Here is an 18,218-nt window from a genome sequence, read left to right on the forward strand (position 1 = left end):
TTCTTGTCTAAGCTATTTATCGTCCATGTTTCACTTCCATACGTGGCTACACTCCATGCAAAAACTTTCAGAAAAGAGTTCCTGACATTTATATCTATACTCGATGTTAACAAATTTCCTTTTTTCATAAAAGCTTTCCTCACCATTGCCAGTCTACATTTTATATTCTCTCTACTTCGACCATCATCAGTTATTTTGCACCCCAAATAACACAACTCATTTACTACTTTAAGTGTCTCATTTCCTAACCTCTACATCTACATCTACATCCATACTCCGCAAGCCACCTGACGGTGTGTGTCGGAGGGTACCCTGAGTACCTTCTATTCCAGTCTCGTATTGTTCGTGGAAAGAAGGATTGTCGGTATGCTTCTGTGTGGGCTCTAATCTCTCTGATTTTATCCTCATGGTCTCTTCGCGAGATATACGTAGGAGGGAGCAATATACTGCTTGACTCTTCGGTGAAGGTATGTTCTCGAAACATTAACAAAAGCCCGTACCGAGCTACTGAGCGTCACTCCTGCAGAGTCTTCCACTGTAGTTTATCTATCATCTCCGTAACGCTTTCGCGATTACTAAATGATCCTGTAACGAACCCTATCTGGTACGGATCCCACACTGTTGAGCAGTATTCAAGCAGTGGGTGAACAAGCGTACCGTAACCTACTTCCTTTATTTTCGGATTGCATTTCCTTAGGATTCTTCCAATGAATCGCAGTCTGGCATCTGCTTTACCGACGATCAACTTAATATGATCATTCCATTTTAAATCACTCCGAATGTGTACTCCCAGATAATTTATGAAATTAACTGCTTCCAGTTGCTGACCTGCTATTTTGTAGCTAAATGATAATGGATCTATCTTTCTATGTATTCGCAGCACATTACACTTGTCTACATTGAGATTCAATTGACATTCCCTACACCATGCGTCAATTCGTTGCAGATCTTCCTACATTTCAGTACAATTTTTCATTGTTGCAACCTCTCGATACACCACAGCATCATCTGCAAAAAGCCTCAGTGAACTTCCGATGTCATCCACCAGGTCATTTATGTATATTGTGAATAGCAAGGGTCCTATGACACTCCCCTGAGGGACACCTGAAATCACTCTTACTTCGGAAGACTTCTCTCCATTGAGAATGACATGCTGCGTTCTGTTATCTAGGAACTCCTCAATCCAATCACACAATTGGTCTGATAGTCCGTATTCTCTTACTTTGTTCATTAAACGATGTGGGGAACTGTGTCAAACGCCTTGCGGAAGTCAAGAAACACGGCATCTACCTGTGAACCCGTGTCTATGGCCCTCTGAGTCTCGTGGACGAATAGCGCGAGCTGGGTTTCACACGACCGTCTCTTTCGAAACCCATGCTGATTCCTATAGGGTAGATTTCTAGTCTCCAGGAAAGTCATTATACGGGAACATAATACGTGTTCCAAAATTCTACAACTGATCGACGTTAGAGGTATAGGTCTATAGTTCTGCACATCTGTTCGACGTCCCTTCTTGAAAACAGGGATGACCTGTGCCCTTTTCCAATCCTTTGGAACGCTTCGCTCGTCTAGAGAACTACGGTACACCGCTGCAAGAAGGGGGACAAGTTCCTTCGCGTACTCTGTGTAAAATCGAACTGGTATCCCATCAGGTCCAGCGGCCTTTCCTCTTTTGAGCGATTTTAATTGTTTCTCTATCCCTCTGTCGTCTATTTCGATATCTACCATCTTGTCATCTGTGCGACAATCTAGAGAAGGAACTACAGTGCAGTCTTCCTCTGTGAAACAGCTTTGGAAGAAGACATTTAGTATTTCGGCCTTTAGTCCGTCATCCTCTGTTTCAGTACCATTTTTATTCACAGAGTGTCTGGACATTTTGTTTTGATCCACCTACCGCTTTGACATAGGACCATAATTTCTTAAGATTTTCTGCCAAGTCAGTACATAGAACTTTTACTTTCGAATTCATTGAACGCCTCTCGCATAGCCCTCCTCACACTACATTTCGCTTCGCGTAATTTTTGTTTGTCTGCAAGGCTTTGGCTATGTTTATGTTTGCTGTGAAGTACCCTTTGCTTCCGCAGCAGTTTTCTAACTCGGTTATTGCACCACGGTGGCTCTTTTCCATCTCTTACGATCTTGCTTGGCACATACTCATCTAACGCATATTGTACGATGGTTTTGAACTTTGTCCACTGATCCTCAACACTATCTGTACTTGAGACAAAACTTTTGTGTTGAGCCATCAAGTACTCTGAAATCTGCTTTTTGTTACTTTTGCTAAACAGAAAAATCTTCCTACCTTTTTTAATATTTCTATTTACGGCTGAAATCATCGATGCAATAACTGCTTTCTGATCGCTGATTCCCTGTTCTGCATTAACTGATTCAAATAGTTCGGGTCTGTTTGTCACCAGAAGGTCTAATACGTTATCGCCACGAGTCGGTTCTCTGTTTAACTGCTCAAGGTAGTTTTCAGATAAAGCACTTTCAAAAATTTCACTGGATTCTTTTTCCCTGCCGCCTGTTATGAACGTTTGAGTCTCCCAGTCTATATTCGGCAAATTAAAATCTCCACCCAGAACTATAACATGGTGGGGAAATCTACTCGAAATATTTTCCAAATTATTCTTCAGGTGCTCAGTAACAACAGATTCTGAGCCCGGGGGCCTATAGAGACATCCAATTACCATGTCTGTGCCTGCTTTAACCGTGACCTTCACCCAAATCATTTCACAATTCGGATCTCCATCAATTTACTTCGATGCTATTGCACTTCTTATCGCTATGAACACGCCTCCCCTATCTCTGCGGTGTACATTCCAATCTGAGTTTAGGATTTTATTACTGTTTACGTCTGGTTTCAGCCAACTTTCTGTCCCTAGTACTATATGGGCGTTGTGACTGTTTATTAATGAGAGCAGTTCTGGGACCTTTCTATAGACACTCCTGCAGTTTACTATTAGCACATTAATATTGTCATTCCCTGTTGCATTTTGCCTACTCCTACCTTGCCGCGTCTCAGGAGGCGTCTTGTCGGGCCTAGGGAGGGAATTCTCTAACCTAAAAAACCCCCATGTGCACTCCTCACGTACTCCGCTACCCTTGTAGCCGCTTCCGCCGTGTAGTGCACGCCTGACCTATTCAGGGTAACCCTACATTTCTCCACCCGACAGCGGAGGTCGAGAAATTTTTCACCCCAGCTATCCGCAGAATCGTCTGAGCCTGTGGTTTAAGCCTTCCACTCGGCTCCAAACCAGAGGACCGCGATCGGTTCTGGGAACGATACTACAAATAGTTCCCTCTGATTCCACCCCGCGAGCGAGGCTTTCCGCCTTCACCAATTCCGCCAACCGCCTGTACGAACTGAGGATGACCTCTGAACCCAGACGGCAGGAGTCATTGGTGCCGACATGAGCAACAATTTGCAGTCGGGTGCAAACCCCCCGGCAAGCAGACAGAGTGAACACTGGCCTTCTTCCCCGACCTTTCCGCTATTTCCCTAAGGGGCTCCATCACCCGCCTAACGTTGGAGCTCCCAATAACTAATAAACCCCTCCCCCCGCGTGCCTGCTCGGACCTTGCTGAAGGAGCAGTCACATGTCCACTCATAGGCAGAGCGGGCGATGCCACACGGCCAGCCTCCACATTTACCCTCCGCCTCGTGCGCCGCGAACGCCGCTGAACCCGCCACTCCCCTTGGGGAGAGGGTGGTCCAACCGCGCCCGGTACCCGCGAAGATGTCTCGACAGCAGGGACAGTGGGTGAAGCATGTAACACCTGGGGTCTACCTTGCGACGCACCAGACCCCGCACTGCCGCTACACTCCGAAGCAGCAGCCTGAAGACGGCTGACCGCGGCCATCAACACGCTCAGCTCCTCCTGCGTCCGTACACAGCAGTCACACATCCCATCCATCCTAAGGAATCAATTTACTGAAGAGACTTAATCAACTTTTAACGAGACTGCTAATTCACTAAAGGCGGCTGATAGTTGACTAAACTATGACTGCTAACCACTTCTTGTAGAAAACAATGAAAATAGCACTACCTGTCTCTGGACTGTATTGAAAACAAACACTAGCACTACTGGCACTGTGGTTGACTAAAGGTACTCTCTCTGACTGTATTCAAAACAAACACGAAATCTATGGAACACTATTAATAGCACTCGACAATTAGAGCTTCCTAAAAGCAAAAACACACGGAAGAAGAAGTGTCAAATAAGAAAAATACAGTTAATACTTAAATTAAGGTAGCTCGCTGCACAGCAGACGTGAAGCACCTGATTTAATTCGACTACATCCCACTACCCTCGTTTTGCTTTTGTTGATATTCGCTTTATATCCTCCTTTCAAGACACTGTCCATTCCATTAACTGCTCTTCCAGGTCCTTTGCTGTCTTTGACAGAATTTCTATGTTATCGGCAGACCTCATAGTTTTTATTTCTTCTCCATGTGTTTAATTCCTAATAAAAATGTTTCTTTCGTTTCCTTACTGCCTGCTCAATACACAGATTGAATAACATTGCTTCCCTTTCTTTTCTTACCCCCTTTCCATACACACCTGATACGGTTACTTCTCTTCCTTTCCCTACTATCGAATTCCAGTCACCCATTACTATTTAATTTTCGTCAACTTTTTGTATTTAGAACCATGTAATCATCTGACCTGAAGTCTTCTTACTCCTGCCACCGAACTTCCCTAATTCCCATTATATTCAGCTTCAATCTATCCATTTCCATTTTTAAATTTTATAACCTACCTGCCCGATTATGAGATCTGACTTTCCACGCTCCGATGCGTAGAACGTCAGTTTTCTTCCTCTTGATAACTTTATTGGTATTTATTTTGTATTATTTTATTCCTGATTGATGTAGTTAATACACTACTTTTTGTAGCTGACCTTTACTTTCTTTAAAAATTGTTACATTGTCTGCCTACATAAAGATTTTAATATATTTATTTCTATTAATTTGTACACCCAGATTTACTTCCTGTGACCTGTCACGAATATCTACCCCGTTCCGACCTCTTCATCTCAGTGTAGGTCTAGCACCCTATGTCCTCAGTTATTTGTTGAATGTATTGTAGTGTATGGCTTCTCGCACTGTTTTACCCTCTACAGCTTCCTCTAATACCATGGAAGTTATTTCACGACATCAACACACACGGAAGAGCCAAAGAATCTGGTACACCTGCCTAATATCTTGTAGGGACTCCGTGAGCACGCAGAAGTGCCAGAACACGACGGAACATGGACTCGACTAATGTCTGAAGTAGTGCTGGAGGAAACTGACACCATGAATGCTGCAGGGCTGTCCATAAATCCATAAGAGTATGAGGGGGTGGAGATCTCTTCTGAACAGCACTCTGCAACGCATCTCAAATATGCTGAATAATGTTCATGGGTGGGGGGTGTGATGGCCAGAGGAAGCGTTTAAAGTCAGAAAAGTATTCCTGGAGCCTCTCTGTAGCAATTCTGGACGTGTGCGGTGTCACATTGTCCTGCTGCAATTGCCCAAGACAGTCGGAATGCAGAATGGACATGAATGGATGCTGGTGGTCAGACAGGATGCTTACACCCGCATCTCGTGGTCGTGCGGTAGCGTTCTCGCTTCCCGCGCCCGGGTTCCCCGGTTCGATTCCCGGCGGGGTCAGGGGTTTTCTCTGCCTCGTGATGGCTGGGTGTTGTGTGTTGTCCTTAGGGTAGTTAGGTTCAACTCAGAGCCATTTGCTTACGACGTGTCACCTGTCAGTTAACGTCTTCGGCTTCGTGATCATCAATTGTAATGTTAGGTTTCTCGCTTTTCTCATTTCTGCTATTTCTCATTACTTTTGTCCTTTTCCGGTTTACTCTCAATCCGTATCCTGTATCCATACACTTTGCATTCCATTCAACAGATCCTGTAATTCCTCTTCAGATTCATTGAGATTACTCATGTCCTCTGCGATTCTTTCCATTGATTCCACTCTTCAACCTATTTTTTACTTTCGTCATTGCTTCTTCGATGTATAGATTGAACATAAGGGCGAAAGGGTGCATCATTTTTTAATCCGAGAGTCTTGTTCTTGGTCTTCCAGTCTTATTGTTCCCTCTTGGTTCTAGTAAATTAATGTATCTCTCTACCAAATATTAAATTAAACGCTTTATCTCAACTAATGTTTAGCAATCGTGATGGAATTTCGTTTTACAGTTTTAGAAATAACTAAGGCTCTAAAAGTGTCCCCACAGCGCCTTTTGTCTCCATTCTGTCTCCATGTAAGAATGCATTTCATTATTACTCGTAACTGTAGTAATTATAATGGTGACATGTAAGATGAATTTCGCTTTTATTTGGTAAGAATTCGCTTAAAATATCTTTACTAATGATGTGTTTCATTACGTTGGGAAGCAACTGTTTTAGTGACGCGTTGATTTAGCGCTATCTGCGCGACATCATGTGCATCTCAGTACAAGTCAAACCTTGCAATCTACCTTTTCCATCACGACATCCGACGACTGTTTTGGTGTTATGCAAATAATTTGGTTCATTATGTTCTATATTATTACTCTCCGCAGTCTCTAAGCTTTTCTTCTCTCCGATAAGGACTCTGATCTGACACTAAAAGAAAACCCGAACACTGCTGGTAAAAGAGCAGCCGGCTGTGGCCAAACAGGAGTTATAACAGAGTTTAATACTGAAATTCTAATCATTCGCGATTGCTGATGTGCTCCTGCTCTGCTCACTGTGATGTATTTCACTTCCGAACTATTAGCTTTAGGAAAATGATAACTGCAATCATTTTGTTACACATTCAGTCCTTTTCTTCTTTTCTAACTGGGTACATTACAGCACATAACACTGAGGTGACGCAAGCCATGGGATGCCTCCCAACACCGTACTGGACCTCCGTTCTCTCGGAATAGTGCCCCAGCTCGACCTCACGTCGACTTCATGGACTCAACAAGTCACCGGAAGTCCTTTGCAGAAATATTAAGGCGTACTGCCTGTATAGCTCTCCATAATTGCGAAAGTATTGCCGGTCGAAGATTTTGGCACAAATTGATCTCTTGATTACGCCCCGTAAACGTTCGATGAGTTTCATGTCGGGCGATCTGAGTGGTCAAATCTTTCACTCGAACTCTTCAGATTTGTTTTCAATCCAATCACGGACGATTGTGAACCAGTGAGCTGGCACATTGTTATGCGTACAAATTATATTGTTCTTTGAAAACATGCAGTCCATGAAATGCAAATGTTCAAGTTGTCGAAGATAGCCATTTCCAGTCAGTAATCGGTTCAGTTAGACCAGAGGACGCAGTCCATTGTATGTAAACACAGCCCATAGCATAATCGAAGCACCACCACTTCGCACAGTGCCTTGTTGACAACTTGGATCCATGTCTTCGTAGGATCTGCTCCAGACTCAAATACTACCATCAGAAACAGGGGTTTATCTCACTGGGCCACAGTTTACCATTCATCTGGGTTTCAACCGAATTGCCACGAACGCAGGAGAGGCGCTGCCGGCGATGTAGTGCTGTTAGCAAAGCCACTCGCATCACTCATCTGCTTCCATGGCCGATTAACAGCAGATTTCACCCCATTGGACTAGCCAGTACGTTCGTCCTACGACCCACATTGATTTCTGCGATTACTTCACGCGGGGCTGCTTGTCTGTTAGCACCGACAACTCACCCAAACGCTGCTGCTCTCGGTCGTTAAGTGAAGCCGACTATGCTGTCTTCAGTGAGAGTTGACACCTAAATTTAGTATTCTCGACACACTCTTGAAACTGTGGATCTCAGAATGTTGCATTCCCTAACGATTTCCGAAATGGAATGTCCAATATGTCTAGTTTCAACTACTATTCCGCGTTCGGGTCTGTTGATTCCCGTCGTGCGGGCATAACCACCCCGGAAACCTTTTCACATGAGTCAGCTGAGTACAACTGACAGCTGTGCCAATGCCCTGCTCTTTTATTCTATGTGTACATGGTACTATCGCTGCCTACCTACGTGCATTTCGTGTAACTTTGTCACCTCAGTGTATGAACTTTCGGGAACGTTGAAGTACAATCATTTCGTTACACAAACAAACCACTCCCATTTTTAACGGGATACATTGCAGTACATATTCTGTATTACCTGTCTCCACCGGCTGCTGGGGCCGAGCGGTTTTAGGCGCTTCAGTCCGGAACCGCGCTTCTGCTACGGTCGCAGGTTCGAATCCTGCTTCAGGCATGGATGTGTGTGATACTCTGAGCAATATGGGACTTAACATCTGTGGTCATCAGTCCCCTAGAACCTAGAACTACTTAAACCTAAGTAACCTAAGGACGTCACACACACCCATGCTCGAGGCAGGATTCGAAGATGCGACCGTAGCAGTCACGCGGTTCCAGACTGAAGCGCCTAGAACCGCACGGCCACACCGGCCATCTGTGTGTGATGCCATTAAGTTACTTTGGTTTAAGTAGTTGTAAGCGTAGGGGACTGATGATTTGAAATGGCTCTGAGCACTTTGGGACTGAACTTCTGAGGTCATCAGTCCCCTACAACGTAGAACTACTTAAGCCTAACTAACCTAAGGACATCACACACACCCATGCCCGAGGCAGGATTCGAACCTGCGACCGTAGCGGTCGCGCGGTTCCAGACTGTAGCACCTAGAACCGCTCGGCCACCTCGGCCGGCTGTGGGACAGATGACCTCAGATGTTAAGTCCCATAGTGCTTAGAGCCATTTGAAACACTTCTTTTTTTTTTTTTAACCTGTCTCCACCTATATTTTACTGATACTGTTTGAGATATCTCTACCTCGTATAACGACAACCCCATCGGCAAGGCGTTAAACGCAGACATTCCCTCCCTTTGTTTCTGTTTCGGTTCAAAAGCACTGATTCCCAATGAATTTCCTGGCAACAAGCAGCTTCGGCGAACCGACGAGTCACATAAAGGCCTAATTGAATCGTAGGCGGAGCGCCCGCATTTTCCATTGGAGACGTTCCCGCTCGCCTTCTACACTGAAGCCTATCTTCCCCCTCGACGCAGCACGCACCCGCAATACGCGCCTGCCCCTTCCGGATTGGCTGACTCACGTGTTTCGGGTGAGGGCAGGATTTTGGAGGCGACGGCCGCCTCATCAGAATTTTGAGGGCGCCGCTGTGGCCGCGCTCATCGATTCGGTTTACGGCGTCGCGACGCCGTGCGTCGCGGCGGTGCCCCCGCGGCCGACCGCGCAGCCTGTTGACGTAGCGGCGGCGGCGACAGCATTCATCAGGCGCTAAGCCAGCGCCGGGTAACGACCTGATGCCGCCGACGCTGCCGCCACCGCCACCGCCGCCGCTGGGAAACTTTGGAACAGGCGCTCGCGCCTTCTGCTCACATCGTATCGCGAGCCATCAAGCTCTCGTCGTTCGGTAGCATGCAGCGCTGTGTCAGCCTACACGTACGTGGAATATAGGGACACCATTTCGTTTATAGCTCAGTATCTCTGGACTGGGATTATAACAAAGGCCGAAATAAAATCAGTGATGCGATTTGCTAATGTCATTGGTGTTCCCAGTAAAAGAGAGGAAGAAATTCTGAACATATTGAATGGAACTAACAGTTTTCTGAGCGGACACTATGGATTAAGGTGAAAAAAAGAAGAAACCGAGCCAACTGGCGCAGCGGTTAGCTCACTCCTCTCGCATTCGGGAGCACTACGGTTCAAATCTGCGTCTGGTCATTCTGCTTTGCGTTTTCTGTGACTACCCTTAATAGCTCTAGACAAAAGCCGCTATGGTTCCTATGAAAGGGTGTAAGTAGGCTGTTTAGGTTTTTATATCGGTAACGCCACGAAGCGCTCTGTATGAAAATCACTGGCTGTGCTGTGTGCAGTCTGTGGCTGGTTTGCATTGTTGTTGCCTATTGTAGTGTTGGGCAGTTTTGGATGTTAACAGCGCATAGCGTTGCACAGTTGGAGGTGAGCCGCCAGCAATGGTGGATGTGGGGAGTGAGATGGAGGAGTTTTGATAGTGGATGATCTGGATAGAGACAGTAAGACTGATGTCATGAACTACTATATATATTATGACTTTTGAACACTATTAAGGTAAATACATTGTTTGTTCTCTATCAAAATCTTTCATTTGCTAACTATGCCTATCAGTAGTTAGTGCCTTCAGTAGTTGGGATCTTTTATTTAGCTGGTAGTAATGGCAGTAATTGAGTAACGAAGATTTTTATGAGGTAAGGGATTTGTGAAAGGTATAGGTTAATGTTAGTTAGGGCCATTCTTTTGTAGGGATTATTAAAAGTCAGATTGTGTTGCACTAAAAAATATTGTGTTTCAGTTTAGTTGTTGATCAGAATAGGTAAAGAGCGAAATGTCTGAGTACGTTCAGTTTTGCTCAACTGTTTGAAAATAAAATAATGTAAGAGATTTATCAGCACACTAATTCAATAATTTTTCTAAGGGGATATTTCATATGGTGACCCTGCCAGGATTCGAACCTGGAATCCGGCTCGGTCATTTCTCCTTCCCTCTCCTTAAAACATTTCAAGTATAGTGTCGTTCCGCCTCCCCATCATATCGGAGCAAATTAGTTTATGTCACGTAATACTATTAATTAAACTTTCACATCAGACTTCATAAGATAACATACACGTTCTAATTTATGTCATGTAAAACATATACTTGAATTTAGACATTAATTGCAAGCATGGAATAAAAGTAAAGCCTGAAATCTCAATGACTGGAGTACAGTTGCCTTCAGTGACAACATCCAAAAGGAGCCCCAATAAACAGCGAAGCATGTCTAGAGACTCCTCTGAACAGCACACGACACCAGTCTGTCGCCCATCATATGGTCTGAGAGCTTGAAATGATAATCTAGGGTACAATTTCATTTCATAGCAGGACCTCTTTGGCCATCATTAACGGCACTCTCACAGCACAGCGGTACGTCGACGATATTCTGCACCCCATTTTGTAGCCCTTCATTGAAAGCCATCCTGGGCTTATATTTCAGCAAGATAAGGGCCGTCCGCACAGTGTGAAAGTTTCTACTGCTTGTCTTTCGTTCTTCGAAAACCCTCCCTTGGCCAGTAAGGTCATCGAATCTCTCCCAAACAGAACTTTGGAACACTGGGGATGGGGCTCGCCAACCATCTTGGGATTCTGACGATCTAATGCGCCAATTGGAGAGAATTTGGCAGGATAAGCTTCAGGAGGACTTCCAACAACTCTATCTATCAATGACAAGCCGAAAATGTCCGGGAGATGAGCCAAAGCATTATTGACTTAGTCAGTTTTTGTGAAGCTATTTGGCTTGAATAAATCACCCAATTTTTGTGAAATTGTAATTATTTGTTTGTCAGTACATGTACATCAGATCTAGTAGTTTCCGTCCAATGTCCCCGACATCGAGTGGACATTAAAACCTAATCATACAGTTCTTAAACGGAAAGAAGACGAAAAAATAAAGGAAGGAAATTCGGAGTTTAACATACAGCGGAACGTAACGAAGAGTAGCAGAAATATGATTAGCAATAGACTTTGCGTCATGACTGGGGGCCACAAAGCGGACAAAGTGAACTAATTCTGCTGCCTGAGAAGCAAAATAACACATGTCGAGTGAAGCAGGTAGGAAACAGAAGACAGATTAGCTCAGGTAAAAAAGACATTTCTAGCCAAGAGAAGTCTACTAGCACCATTAGCCTTAATTTAGGGAAGAAATTTATGAGAGCATACGTTTGGAACACAGGATTTCATGGAAGTACATCATGAACTTTCAGACGACCAGAAAAAAGAGCAATTACGTGTTACAGATGTGGTGCTATAGGACCTCGGTAGAGTAATAAGATAAGAAACGAGAAAGTTCCTCATAGAATCTGCGAAGAAAGGAACATATTGAAAATACTGACGAGAGGAAGGGATAGGATCATAGGACATGTGCTAAAACGTGAGGGGATAAATTCCGTGGTACTAGAGCGAACTGTAGAACGAAAAAACTGTAGCCTAATACACGTGCTAGAATACATCCAACAAACAACTAACAACGTGCTGTTCTCAAATTAAGATGTTTACAAAAGAGAGGAAACCCTTGCGGGACGCATTAAACCAGTCAGTAGACTGATGACCCAAAACACATTGCATTTAAGTCGCAGAAAGTAAATAATTCATGACTCCTCTGGATATATACAAAAACAGGAGATTTCTGGAGGTGGATACCTAGTGATCAATACAGTATACTGGCAGTTTGTTGAGTAACTCACACGTCAGTGCTTGAGAACAGTACGTAGGTTCAACACTGAGGCAATTATATACGAATAACATCCTCGGTGCACCATATGCCGTCGGTTCGTTCACTGAAAACACATGTGACGGTTGACCGGTGAGCGAACATCTGTATAACGCAGAGAGCATGTACTTAGGTAGCCATAGGTAGATGGAAGGTAACAAAAAAAACCAAATCACCGTCTAGAACAGGACCGTCCATACCGTGCCTAACAGAACGCGGGCATGATGGGTGGGCCACGTAGAGGCCAGGACTAGACCTGTATCACCCTTGTTCGTTTTCACAAAAAGAGGCACTCCAACAATCTGTCGTCATAAACCTTTAAAACTGAATGTGAATGACAGAAGGGAGGATGATAATTCTCAATGTATATTATGCAGTTGTATAATCGGCGTGTGTTGCAAATCTGCTACGAAATGGCATCAGCAGCGGTGACCGAGCGGTTCTAGGAGCTTCAGTCCGGAACCGCGGGACTGCTACGGTCGCACGTTCGAATCCTGCCTCAGGCATGGATGTGTGTGATGTCCTTAGGTTAGTTAGGTTTAAGTAGTTCTAAGTTCTAGGGGACTGATGACCTCAGATGTTAAGTCCCATAGTGCTCAGAGCCATTTGAACCATTTTTTTTATGAAATGGCATTACAATACCACGCAGAAAAAATTAAAAATGTCATTTGACAATAGTAGAGCAAAAAATTACAACGATCGAGAAATGGGCTTCATTGTTTTATACATCAAGAAGCATTTTATGCTACATTTGCAAGCATAGAGCATTCGAAGTAAATGAACTGAATTTCTGAAGTCGCACTAATTATTGCACTATCTATTGCAGAAATTTACGATGTAACTGAACGAATAGTACGGAGACTTTATTTATTACTGTGACGTAAGTTGGTTAACTTAAGGGCATGCTTGGAAAGATTTAAATCCCGCTATTGTTGACTTTATGAAGAAACAAAAGTGCAGGAACGAAAATTCGAACATCCAGAATCGACTGCAGACCTCGAATTTTAAGTGGATTTGACTGAACACTGCCTATACTAAGACATTGCTACGCGAGAAACAACTTATTTCTAATTAGCGGCGCGGTCTAGGGCGTCTAATGACGGTCCGCGCCGTTCCCCGCATCGGAAGTTCGAGTCTTCCCTCGGGCATGGCTGTGTGTGTCGCCCTTAGCGTAACTTAATTTAAGTTCGATTAACTAGTATGTAAGCTTAGGGACCAATGACCTCAGCAGTTTGGTCACATACGACCTTACCACAAATTTCTAATTTGATGCGGACGCATTTAAAAACGAAATCGTTTGTAGAAGGGACAAATTCTGACAAAAACACGCTGAAGTTCCTTAAGCTCACAGGCGTTACACAATACAGCAGTTTGAAGAGTTCATTGTAACCCTGAAAGAATTACGAGGACGGTTTCCTAACGTTTTTGAGGACATTGACAACCTTACATCTGTTTTCGAATGGTTTTCAAGGCCGTTTGCCGTTTCAGCTGAAAACACCCCTTTTGCATGTGCATATGTAACTGGTTGACCTGCAGCGTAATTCCCGATTTAAAGACAACTCCTTTTACGTTAAAACTGTCCAGGACATCTTTATTGTTTTTCTTTGGTGAGAGTTTCCACTTCTCCGTAACGAGTTGGCAAACGTGGTAAAATATTAGAGTCAGAATATGACTGTGCAAGGCTTCTTTTTTCGATTACCTGTGTATGAAAATCTAACTGTATCCGTCTGTCTGTATGCCGACAGTTGAACCATGTGTGTGTGTGTGTGTGTGTGTGTGTGTGTGTGTGTGTGAATTCCTAAGGCACCAAACTGCGGAGGTCATCGTTCTCTAGACTTTCACACTACTTAAAGTAACTTACGCTAAGAACAACACACACCCATGCCCATGCTCGAAGGGCGACTCGATCCTCCGGTGGGAGGGACTACGTAATCCATGACATGGCATCTCTAACCGCGCGTTGCGTGCGGCACTGTACCAGTGTGCCAAAAGTAATTAAGGAGTACTGAAAATTTGTTCCGTTTGTAATCTGTATTGCTGTGAAATACGAAAGCAAGTCATATACAGTCCGACTGCATTGCCGTTCAATTACGATCGCTCGCAGTTTACCGCTCTTCCTCCTGTTACCGCTCACAAGGCGTGGCGTGTCGTGGCGGTGGGACAAATGAGTAATGTCACTGAGGGCTATCGCACACGGACCAGGGCACGACTCCTAAGCCGAATTCTGGGCCACCCCTGGTCTAAGACAAACCCACGTAACACAGATTCGTCGTCAATAAGCACACCAGAGAACTCTTCAGTAAACATCGGCTGGTTGTGACAAGTGAGAGAGTACATTGCGACTAACATAATTGCAACTTCCAGGTGTTGGCAGAAGGCGTGGCCATGAGATCCTGGGTGACCGTCCGAAGGCGTTGACAGTAAATAGCCGAAAGCCACGCAAGACAACAACACTGATGCACAAACAACAAGAAAACATGGCAGAACAACAAGTCTGGAGTGGAAATCAAATCAGAAGCCGTGTACGTCACAATATCAAGAACCAAACAACGCTGCATATAATAAATAACACTAGAGTTCAGTAGCAATTTGATTTACATCGTCACCGGCATATAGCGGTCTGTACTGCCTTGGTGTAGGGGTAAAATTTTTCTGTCTTACAATGACATCATTGGAGAGCACGGTGAAGGTGTGGCGGTGGGACTTGAAGTCCCGTACCACCTTCCGACGGTGGAAGCTCTCCAGGCCTCTGCGTTGCGAGCTTTGTAGCGCGGTCACAAGCGCCGATAGGCTGGAGCGTGGGGCGTGGCCCGCACCTGGCGCTGAAGTGGCGGCAGCAGCGCTCTCAAGCAACAGGAGCGCGCCCGGCGGCTGGCGTCTCGGCCAGAGCGTTCTGGCGGGCTTTCGAATACGTCGGGCCGGGATACCAGAGCGGATTCCAAGCGCAGTGCGCTATGCCTACAAACGTAACTAGAACAGGAAAACGTTCGGCATAAGGGACTGATGAGTAGTAATTGTTAGTCATTAACATTGTCATTTCGTGCTGGGCAGCTACCACAGCAACTGTCTACGTGTGCCGTAGGTTAGACCGTTTAGACGGTACGTTGACATAGACGGTGTGTGTTCTTGAAATGCTTGTGGAAGAGCGGTTTTCCGGCCATTTCTTAAATTAGTTTAGCAGGTAACAAGTAGGCACTTTCAGTGCACATTTCTGTACTATCGCAGCATCCACAGGTTACAGTTTGCTGTGTTGTCCCATCCAACAGCAGCATATTTCAGTGTCGCCAACACCACAGAGCCCTAAGCGCCGGCCGGGATGGCCGAGCGGTTCTAGGCGCTACAGACTGGAACCGCGCGATCGCTACGGTCGCAGGTTCGAATCCTGCCTCGGGCATGGATGTGAGTGATATCCTTAGGTTAGTTAGGTTTAAGTAGTTCTAAGTTCTAGGGGGACTGGTGACCTCACAAGTTAAGTCCCATAGTTCTCAGAGCCATTTTTGAGCCCTAAGCAACAAGGTATGAGATCTACAACGTGTAAGATTCGTTCAATCTTCCGAATGCCTTTTCTCTGACCTGGAGAACATGTCGGCGTCAAGTCGGTCACGAGTCAGTGTCCAACATATACAAAATGAACTTGGCTGTAGAGGGCCGCAACCGACGGGTTCGCCACGCACCACTGCCATTGTCGTTGGGCACCATGCTCTGAGTGACTGATACTAAGGGTTATCAGGGTGTTATACGAGACCTGCCATTTCCTTCCCCGCCCCACAAGATTGCCGGTTACCTGATACAGTCTCCGTTTCATCATATCGGCATTTAACGGGAGACTAATCTCTATCACGTCCAAAAATTTTATCGGATGTTTCACGCCTTTGAAGTGCTTAGATTTGGCTATATTCGAAATACAGCAACGTCTAAGAAATATCTGAAATACTCGTGGCAGCCTGATGGCTCTCAAAATGGTGAGGGTACTACCTGTCTATCAGAGAGTAGCATCTGATGCGCCACTGGCACACAAATGCAAATGCGGTTTATACAGTGTCTTTCGGTCCAAACCTCCAGAAGGAAAAAGATACTTTTAGTTCTTGTAGAAGCTGTTTTTATGTTTGATATGAGACGTCTGAAGATTGAAGAAAGGAGGAGTCACAGCTCTCCTTTGTCACTCTCCCAGAAAAAATCTGCTTACCTAGAGTTCAACGGCGGATAAAGAAGTCCATAAGATGTTGCATGGAGAAAGACAGATTCAGTCAAAAGGCTACCCTGGTCTTAAAATTACAACAAGGAGAAACCTTGTAGGAGCAGGGAGGGACAACATTTTGTACCGATCAACTTCAATGGGTTTGTTTGCTGTACTAGCATTCGTTTGGAAATAAAATTTAAAAATCAATTTTGCTAAGTTAAGCACCAACTTTATATCTGAAATATTAACCACTCTCAATGAAATGTTTGTAGGAAGTATTCTTGAGATATCTGAGCACTTCTATGCATTAATAATACCGAAAATGTTGTTTTTCTACTTTATTATCACATTTATTTACCGATAATTAAAGAAAACTTACGTCTGAAAGTTTAAAAAATACGGAAAGCAAATTAATAACATTCCTCATAAAAAGAATGCATAGAACTCTTAACAATGTCTCGTGAATGTACCTACATAATCTAGAAAGTGAAAGCTGAGGTCTGAGTACCAAGAGTTGGTTTTCAAATGTTGGTATTGTTGTTGTTGTTGTTGTTCTGATCTTCAGTCTAGAGACTGATTTGATACACCACTCCATGTTACTCTATCCTTTGCCGGCTTCTTCATCTCCCAGTAAGTATTGCAACCTACATCCCCCTGAATCTGCTTAGCGTATTCATTTATTCAGAATCTCCTAGTTAGTTAGGTGATCTACCCATCTAATCGTCCGCCCAAATGGCTGAGTGGTCAGCATCCTGCAGGCCCGAGCTCCATTCCCGGCTGGGTCATGGATTTTCTCCCATGAGGGACAGGGTGGTGTGCTGTCTTCATTATCATTTCATCCCCATCCGGAGCGCACGTCTCCCAATGTGGCGTCGAATGCAAAAAGACCTGTACTATGGCGGTCGGACCTGCCCCGCAAGTGGCATCCCGGTCAATGACGCCAAAAGCTCATTTCCATTTCCCATCTAATCTTCAACATTCTTCTGTAGCACCACATTTCGAAAGCTTCTATTCGCTTCTTCTGTTCACTATTCGTCTTCCATGTTTCACTTCCATACACGACTATACTCCATACAAATACTTCCATGAAAGACTTCCTGACATTTAAAACTATGTTGTTGTTGTGGTCTTCAGTCCTGAGACTGGTTTGATGCAGCTCTCCATGCTACCCTATCCTGGACAAGCTTCATCTCCCAGTAATTACTGCAACCTACTTCCTTCTGAATCTGCTTAGTTTATTAATCTCTCGGTCTCCCTCTATGATTTTTACCCTCCACGCTACCCTCCAATGCTAAATTTGTGATCCCTCGATGCCTCCGAACATGTCCTACCAACCGGTCCCTTCTTCTTGTCAAGTTGTGCCACAAGCTCCTCTTCTCCCCAATTCTATTCATTACTTCCTCAAAAGTTATGTGATCTACCCATCTAATCTTCAGCATTCTTCTGTAGCACCACATTTCGAAAGCTTGTATTCTCTTCTTGTCTAAACTATTTATCGTCCATGTTTCACTTCCATACATGGCAGAAAGGACTTCCTGACACTTAAATCTATACTCGATGTTAACAAATTTCTCTTCTTCAGAAACGCTTTCCTTGCCATTGCCAGTCTACATTTTATATCTTCTCTACTTCGACCATCATCAGTTATTTTTCTCCCCAAATAGCAAAACTTCTTTACTACTCTAAGTGTCTCATTTCCTAATCTAATACCCTCAGCATCACCCAACTTAACTCGACTACATTCCATTACCCTCGTTTTGCTTTTG

This window comes from Schistocerca gregaria, chromosome 8 (genome assembly GCF_023897955.1).
Source record: "Schistocerca gregaria isolate iqSchGreg1 chromosome 8, iqSchGreg1.2, whole genome shotgun sequence".
NCBI lineage: Eukaryota > Metazoa > Arthropoda > Insecta > Orthoptera > Acrididae > Schistocerca > Schistocerca gregaria.